Source organism: Orbicella faveolata, unplaced genomic scaffold, assembly GCF_042242905.1.
Source record: "Orbicella faveolata isolate gen_17 unplaced genomic scaffold, um_ofav_v1 contig_2, whole genome shotgun sequence".
NCBI lineage: Eukaryota > Metazoa > Cnidaria > Anthozoa > Scleractinia > Merulinidae > Orbicella > Orbicella faveolata.
In genome coordinates, this window is record NW_028301547.1 from 32469070 (window position 1) to 32478684 (window position 9615).

General features: G+C 38.0%; 1 long non-coding RNA gene across 1 annotated transcript; it reads right to left on the reverse strand.

Moving 5' to 3' along the window:
- Positions 1–3205: 3205 nt before the first annotated feature.
- Positions 3206–6425, reverse strand: LOC149112857 (uncharacterized). Its single transcript, XR_016206998.1, has 2 exons — positions 6097–6425; positions 3206–3233 (listed from the first exon to the last, which is right to left on the reverse strand). It is a non-coding gene; the product is annotated as an uncharacterized LOC149112857 (long non-coding RNA).
- Between the last annotated feature and the right edge of the window lie 3190 nt (positions 6426–9615).

Genomic DNA, 9615 nt, shown 5'->3' on the forward strand with positions numbered 1-9615 from the left:
CGATTTCCCGCAAATAGGGGGATATTTTCCAGTCCCGGGGTCTCTAAACTAACTCCTGATTTCCTTGGTTTCCAGTGAAATGGACACAGGAACACTTTTTGAACGCGCACTTTCGAGCTTGCTGGCCGAAATATAGCCCTACTTCTTTTTAAGACTGAAGGGGTGGCCGGGAGCGCCTTACGCGCATTGTGATTTTGAGGATCTTCGGCTCGATCTGGCGAAACTTGGGAGATATTTTCCAGTCCCAAAGTCTCTAAACTCACTCCTGATTGTCTAAGATGTGAGTGAAATAGAGACAAAAATTTTTGAAGCCTTACTTTCGAGCTTCTGGAGTTAAATCTAAGCCCACTTTACCTTAAGACTGAACGAGTAGCCGAGACCCCCACTGGAAAAGTTGAAAATTTACAGAGTATGTAAATAACATGTAATTAACATGTAAATAATCAAAAAGAGACTGTAAAGATTAATTTACATGATTTTTCCCCTTTTACATGTTTTGGAGGTTTCATGTAAAAAACATGTAAATATTTCAAGTGAAACATGTAAATGATGAAGAAAACACTGTAAATGTTTCAAAGCAAAGGGCTAGGATCATGTAAATAACATGTAAACTGTTCCTGCAAATACTGTAAATAGCCTGTAAATTTCTTGTGATTCAACCTGGAAACCCGTAAATAACATGTAAATTTAATACAGGGAGGCTGCCATAATACTGTAAATAACATGTAAATAAAAAGGGGAGGCTGTAAACAACATGTAAATAAAAAAAATGGAGGCTGTAAATAACATTGAAAATGAAAACAGGAGCCTGTAAATAACGTGTAAATCAAAAAAGGGAGCCTGTAAATAACATGTAAATCGAAAAAGGGAGCCTGTAAATAACGTGTAAATCGAAAAAGGGAGTCTGTAAATAACATGGAAATCAAAAAACGAGCCCATAAAGAACATGTAAATCGAAAAAGGGAGCCTGTAAATAACACGTAACTCGTAAAAGGGAGCCTGTAAATAACATGTAAATCACAAAAGGGAGCCTGTAAATAACATGTAAATCGAAAAAGGGAGCCTGTAAATAACATGTAAATGGAAAAAGAGAGCCTGTAAATAACATGGAAATTGAAAAAGGGAGCCTGTAAATAACATGTAAATCAAAAAAGGGAGCCTGGAAATAACCTGGAAATGTAAAAAGGGAGCCTGGAAATAACATGTAAATCGAAAAAGGGAGGGAGAAACCCTGTACGATAAATAACTTGTAAATAATAACTTGAAGAAAAATGCATGGAATGTACTGTTTTATTGTAATCAAATCTGTTGACCTTAATTATAATAGTAGAAAACATGCAAATTTATACAGAATCAGAAATTTATTGCAATCAGAACAAACTCAGTAAAATTCAAATAGTTTTTATATGCCATGAATAAGGTTTACAATGTATACATTGCAACAAGTAAAACATGTTTTCTTTTCTTTCTATCCATAACAAGACGACTTAAATGTAATTTTGTGCATGGCCAAAATATTTTAAAATACCATGATTGAGCTCCTTTAACCGAATTCAAGCACTTTTCAAGACTACTAAAATTCAAGACCTTTTCAAGATTGTGCAAACCATGTCATATTCAACTCTATTTAATTCATAAATAATAAAATGATTAAGAACTATACTGTTGTCAGCTACAACTAGTGAAAATTTTGCAATTTAGGCGTATAACTAAATTAAAATTGTTTGCAAATGGATACCTGTCTTAAATATATACTAAATTCACAAAGTCAAATGTAACAGAATGATAATACCTTTGTCATAAAATGAATGAATAAACTGTTTGTTTCTTACTAAGTAATTAATGTAGGATTAAATTAGCCTTAATAATTATTATGAAAAATGTGGGAGGCACGATGGCCTCGTAGTTACATGTAGTGCGCTCAACTCCTGATCGAGCGATCCGGGTTCAAGCCCTAGGCGGGTACATTCTGTTGTGTTGTTGGGCAACACACTTTACTCTCATTACCTCTCCACCCAGGTGTATAAGTAGGTACCTGCGAATTTAATGGTGGGGTAACCCTGCAATGGACTGGCATCTCATCCAGGGGGAGTAGAAATAGTCCTAATCGCTTCCTGCTACAGAAAGCAGGATAAGCGCCAGTCTGTTGGGCCACATGGCTCATATGCAGACTTTACCTTTACCTTATTATGAAAATTACTGCAATGTAAGTGTGAAGTATTGATCAACTTTTTTCATAGAGTGAATTGTTCTTTTGAAATAACAGAAAATAGGGAGAAAAAACATTTACCACAAGATAGAGATTGACATTTTAAATTCATCATAAAAACATTCATGTATACATATATACATATATATACAACTGTATACATATACATTGCATAACATAAAACAAGGCTTCTGACATCTTTTAGGCTGTGTTTACAAAGTCACAGTTTCCTTCTTTTTCCAAAACTGTACAGAATCCAAACAGGACAAACATTTTGGACCCCTGACAAAACATTCACTGTAAACAATATTCAAAATTTTACTTTTTCTTTTTGTGATAAAAAAAAAACTGTACTGTAAAAAAAAAAATTCATAGGGACCTGTTGAAATTGAAAGGCCTATCTAGTACCATAGTTCCCATAACACATCATAAGTTAATAAATTATTGTTCTGGTACTACATGTATGTAAACATAGCCTTTGCTTTTTATGATGAAATCTTATAGCTGCTGTATTGAACAATAAGTATCAACCTAGCAATCTAAGATATTCAAATTTAATGCTAATTCACTAACACAGGTACAGTGTAGGTGATACTTCAAAGCATTAAAAAAAATGTTTAAAGTGGTTGAATTTATGCCAGAAAGTGTTGAAGGTCACCATGTTAGACCGTAATGCACCAGGGGCCCATTTCTCGAAGGTCCCAAAAAGTTTTCGCACCCAGAAAACCATACCAAAATCTGAAATCTTATGCTTACTGAGCTGTTTTATTCGCTTATTCTCAATATGAAAAGAGGTTTCCTTCACACAAGAAGTTTCAGGCATATACAGCTCTTAGTTTTTAGACACAGCTCAATTAAAGATGGCTTTGTGGGCCCAAAAAGTTTCCAGGGCCTTCAAGAAATGGACCTTGGACCCCTTATAGAGTCATAGGTACTGTAGACTTCTCAGTGGCTGATTTTTTCCTGATCAAGCATCAATGCCAATGAGTAGGCACTTATTGACCACTCTCAATTTTACTTCATCCTACAAGTAACATAAAACATTTCGTTAAATAAGATAAGTTATGTCTGAGTATGAATCAGCAAATTCTATGTATGATATCAATCAGCGAATTTTACACTGGAGTTATTATTTTGTTTCTTATCATTCCAATTTATACTGTGACATTTGAAATCGCACTGTAGCCGGTCATGTTGACCGGCCAAAGTAATTTTAGCTTGGTCACGTCTCATTTCTGACTGGTCAAGATATTTATGAAAAAATCAAGTACACATAATGTGAGCCAAATTAAACCCACAAATAGTTTGTTTGTTCCAGTCACTGCTAGACCGTTTAAAGATTGGCTTAATATTTTTCTGAACAGATTTAACCCCAGTCACTCGAATGGCATTCCTATCGATCTTGAACGCATGACAAACAGCAAGCGAATGGTCTTTAGCCGTTCGAACAGATACATGTATGCACTGGTGTATGTTTTTGTTAGAGGTCATAATAAAAAAGAGATAAAAACTCTCAGATTTACAGTTAGGGATTTGATTGTTTATTCAAGAATGAACAACGTGACTGTCTCAACATGACATGACTGGTCAACATGACCGGCGAGTGAAGTTTTTGGCTGGTCGAGTCACCATTCTGGCCAGACATTGCCCGTTGACCGGCCATTATTTTGAGTCCTGAATATACATCAATCAAACAGATCTTACATCTACATCTGTAGCTACTGTGTGACAAAAAATTTGCATCTCTGATTGGAAGGCACTGAATGTCAGAGGATGTAGAAGAACTAAACTCAAAATCTGTGGCAGTAACTATTCAATGTTCACTATCTCCTACATTGTAATATTCATGCACAATAAATCAAACTCCTATCAAACAATGTTTAAATAATAAGTCGAGTTATTTGCAGGCACAATTTGATTGTTTCTTACGTGCACTTATGCTCTATTGGTGGACAAAGGTACAGATGATGTCATAAAAGTTTGTTTTTGTTTCTTTGTTATGTATTACGAAGCAGACAGATTCTATGTTGTTGTGCATCTGTTCAGTAATAGATCACAGAAGACATCAAAATGTGGTAAAAACATCGGTAACACACGCCTGAAAAATTCACAAATTCTGTGACACACTCTGGTAATGGCTTATGTGACTATTTTTTGTTTTTACCACATTTTGATGTTATCTGTGATCTACTCAAGGCAAGAAAAAACCCAGGTCTGATTTCCTCAGCCAAGTAAATTTTGCTCTTGGGCAAGCGAAAATAGAAGTTCAGTGGCCCAGTGGGCAAGTGAAATTACAATGTAGCGTCAGTAGTCTTGTGAGTCTGACTAAAAATGCCAGCTTGATAAATGATAATTTCCGGTCATTCCATTTCAAAACTTAAGACCTGAAGATTAGTTAATTATTAGGTTGAAAGCAGGAATTAGTTTGGAATCCGAGTGTACTTCATTCGCATTTGTCCTCTGATTTCCTCACTGGCCACCACACTGGCAACTAATATTTAAGTGGGGCAAGTGAAAACTGAAATTGACTGGCCCACTGGGCCAGTGACTTACAGTTTTTTTTCCTGCCCTGCTACAGATGCATGAACAGATGCATGACACATGAAACCTACATGTATTTGGTAAGAGCCCAATTTCGTACAAGTAAAATGTATAGCTGTGACAGGGCTCTAAAGTGCTGTCTGGTCATCCCAGGGTAATGCAATCGATTGAAATCGATCCATAAATTGATAAATTGAAATTAATGTAAGTGTTATCAGTGCTAGCGATCAATTGAAAGAAATTCATACTCATATGCTAGAAAAGTTTCAAGTTATCAGTTTGATTTTACCAAATTTATCAGTCATTAGAGAATCAATTGAAAGTTGGTCTCTCTTTGTTAGTTCACCTAAACTGTAGAAAAATTGTTTCCTTCAACACAATGTTTGATTGTAACTTTTTTATGTAGATTTCAAAGGCACTACCAAAAACCCCCAAAACATAGTCCCTGATACATGTATGCCAGCAAAATATTCTGTTTACGAGATACAATGTAATGTTTTTATGCAATTGTATTCATGATTTCATATTTCACTTTAAATCTTTTGTTCATTTCTTTCTTATTAAAATAATGTTGCTTAAAAGATAAGCTAGTATCAGCAAAATTGATAATGCTTATTGAAAATTTGATCACAATCGATGACTCACTACGAATCCTTTTATTGATTTCTGATATCATTGACTAATTTCTATTGATTGTTATGAAATAATTGATTGACTATACTGTGTTGTCCAAGACAAATAGATTTTCCTGCCTGGGCAAGTGACTCTTCCTTTTTTTCAAGTCCTGTGTAGTTTTCACGACAGTTTGAGGTACATGTATACCTCTTTATAAAGTATCATAGTGTTTTTTTTTTTGTGAAAGAAAATACCACAACATTTAACTTACTACAGTATCAGCACCAGTGGGTGCAATGTCCATGTACAGTTGTGTATAACAGCATATTGTAACTTGCATGTAGGTACAACTGTAGACACTTGAGTAACTTCAGAATACTTACTCTAGCATAAGAGAAATTTCTCTGCTGAAGATGGCACATTACATTTTAGCTTACTAGCATTCACATCAGAGGGCAACATAACCTTACAAGAGCACGCATCAGAAAGAATCATGAGGTGCATATAAGCCAATAACAAATGTCGCATGCTCATGCTCAGTTATCGAGAACAGATAATAACAGATAATAAAGCTCTTTATGCACGGCAGGTAAACATCACCAAAGTCGATTCCACAAGCAATGTAACTTCTCCTTGATAATGACACATTCACAACCAAAGGCAAAACGAAATGTATACGTATCTTGACGTTACTTTACTCTGCTCGTTCAATTTATGCAAAACTTGCTTACCTGTTGTTTTTGTTGCCTGTAATCGCTATCTTCAACCTCTGGGTAACGGTAAACTTTGCCTTGAAACCGTGCACGGTGACGAAGCGAAGGTAGAGTGGATTTTGGCCCGCTAAAACAGAGCTCGAGTTCGATGCAAGTTCCAACGAACTGTCAAACATGGCGGGAGAACCGAGAGAACCTGGTACCTAATATGAAGACCGCTGATTCCCGCTTGTTGGAGATCGGGCACTCACAAGGCTGGTATGCTCTTATAAAGGGACTGGGATAACAGTGATGGCAATGAAAGCACAAAACGGTAGAAATCACCAAAACAAAACAAAACAAAGAAAAAAAAACACAGAAACAGTGAACATGCAAGGGCAGACTTAGTTGTATTAATCTTACTTGTAGAATGTTCATGTATCGGAATATTTAACGCTCTAAATCGATGATATTTCGTTCATTCTCAGCGGTTCAGGGGCACAACTGTGACCTCGAACTTTCGCGATATGAGAAGTTTAATGTTTGTTGTTTTCGGATTGTTAAAAATGTCATTTTGGGTACCGAAAGAAAGTCAGCTATCATTTTCGGAAAGGCGATAAGACCTAACGTTTTCGGGAAATGGACAAAAAAGCCCTAATAAGTTCGAGAATACTCAAGCTCCTCTAGAATAACCGAACAGATAAATTTTTTTTTGCGCAACCTAAAATTAACCTACAGAGCTTTGAAAGTACACCAGATAGCCTAAAAAAGCGTTGAAAAGCATTCGAGAGGAAACGGTCGTTGGGTGTCCCTTATGGTTCCCTGCCTAACCTAACTCCGCGTCAGTTCAAACTCGGTCCCAGGGCTCTTTCCGTCTTGAACTCACACAACACGTGACGCTTTCATGGTCCTTCATGAATAAATACGTACGTGTCCGAGAATTATTTTTTCTCTTTTCTAGAGACGTAAGCTTGGGACGCCTGCATGTGCAGTAACAATTCTAGTTTTATTTGTCGTTGTGGATGCGCGGAAAGTTCACAAGAAGACAGCTTAATTAGTGCGGTGTCGCACCCGTGTAACTTCTAGGTTTTCCATTTACATGGTTTCTACATGTTTCTTACAGGCTCCCTTTCTTTCATTTACATTGTTTTTACATGTTTCTTACAGGCCCCCTTTTTTCATTTACATGGTTTTTACATGTTTCTTACAGGCCCCCTTTTTTCATTTACATGGTTTTTACATGTTTCTTACAGCCCCCCTTTTTTCATTTACATGGTTTTTACAGGGTTACAAACATAACATTTCCAGACTTTTTACAGCATTCGCTTGAATTATTTACACGTTCCTCACATGGTTTAGCAAAGCAATTTACATGTTTTTTACAAAGGCAGATACTGTAAAAGTGCGTAAAATATTTTACAGGTTTTTACATGTTCTTCAAATGATCATTGTCGACAAAGACAATGTAAATCACTATTTACAGAACATTTACATGCTGTACTAAAAGCTGTAAATTTCCTGTAATTTTATTTTACAAAACCCTAACATGTAAATTGTAATTTACAAAGAATGTAAATCAAGATTTACATACTGTAAATTAAAATTGACATGTCCATGTAAATTTTCAACTTTTCCAGTGCCCCTTAAGCCCATCTTAATTGTGACTAACTACGGGTGGATTTCCCGGAACTTGGGGGATATTTTCCAGTCCCGGGGACTCTAAACTGACCCCCGACGTCCTTCGTCTGCAGTAAAATGGGCACAGCAAAACTTTTTGAACGCTCACTTTTGAGCTTCTGGGCCGAAATATAGCTCCACTTTACTTTAAGACTGAAACAGTAGCCGAGACCGCATTTCGCGCATCGTGATTTTGATTAACTTCGGCTCGCTTTCCCGGAACTTGGGGAATATTTTCCAGTCCCGGGGACCCTAAACTAACTTTTGATAGCTTTGGTTTGTACTGAAATGCACACAGCAAAACTTTTTGAACGCTCACTTTCGAGCTTCTGGAAAGAAATATAGCCCCACTTCACTTTAAGACTGAAAGGGTAGCCGAGACAGCTTTGGGAGCATCGTGATTTTGACCAACTTCAGCTCGATGTACCGGAACTTGGGGAATATTTTCCAGTCCCAGGGACGCTAAAGTAACTCGTGATGGCCTTGTTTTTCAGTCAAAGAACACAGCAAAACTTTTTCAACGCTCACTTTCGGGCTTCTGGCCCGAAATATAGCCCCACTTCACTTTAAGACTGAAACAGTAGCCGATACCGCATTTCGCGCATCGTGATTTTGATCAACTTCGGTTCGATTCCCCGGAACTTGGGCAATATTTTTCAGTCTCGGAGACTCTAACCTAACCCCTGATGGCCTTGGTTTGCAGTGAAATGGACACAGCAAAACTTTTTGAACGCTCACTTTCGGGCTTCTGGCCCGAAATATAGCCCCACTTCCCTTTAAGACAGAAAGAGTAGCCGAGACCACTTTAGGGGCATCGTGATTTTGACCAACCTCCGCTCAATTTCCCGGACCTTGGGGCATATCTTCTTGACCCGGGGACGCTAAACTAACTCCTGATGGCCTTGGTTTGCAGTGAAATGAACACAGCAAAACTTTTTGAACGCTCACTTTCGAGCTCGTGGGCCGAAATATAGCCCCACTTCACTTTAAGACTGAAAGAGTAGCCGAGACTACCTTACGCAAATCGTGATTTTGACCAACTTCGGCTCGATTTCCCGGAAGTTGGGGGATATTTTCCAGTCCAGGGGACTCTAAACTAGGTCCTGATGGCTTTGGTTTGCAGTGAAATAAACACAGGGAAACTTTTTTAACGCTCACTTTCAAGCTCCTGGGCAGGAATAAAGCCTCACTTCACTTTAAGACTGAAACAGTAAGCGAGACCGCCTAACGCGCACCGTGATTTTGACCAACTTCGGCTAAATTTCCCTGAGCTTGGGGGATATTTTCCAGTCCCGAAGACTCTTAAGTAACCCCTGATGGCCTTCGTTTGCATTGAAATGGATACAGCAAAACTTTTTGAACGCTCACTTTTGAGCTTCTGGGCCGAAATATAGCCCCACTTCACTTTAAGATTGAAAGACTAGCCAAGACCGTCTTGCGCGCATCGTGATTTTGACCAACGTCTTCTCCATTTTCCGGAACTTGGGAAATATATTGCAGTCCCGGGGACTCTAAACTAACTCCTGATGGCCTTGGTTTGCAGTGAAATAGACACAGCAAATTTTTTGCATCGCTCACTGTGGAGCTTCTGGGCCGAAATAGAGCCCCACTTCACTTTAAGACTGAAAGAGTAGCCGAGGCCGCCTTAGGCGCATCGTGATTTTGACCAACTTCGGCTTGAGTTGCCAGAACTTAAAAGATATTTTCCAGTCCCGGGGACTCTAGACTAACTCATGATGGCATTGGTTTTCAGTGAAGTTCAGAGAGGAAACTTTTTTGAACGCTCACTTTCGAGCTTCTAGACCGAAATATAGCCCTACTTCACTTTAAGACTGAAAGAGTAGCCGAGACCGCCTTACGCGAATCGTTATTTTGACCAAG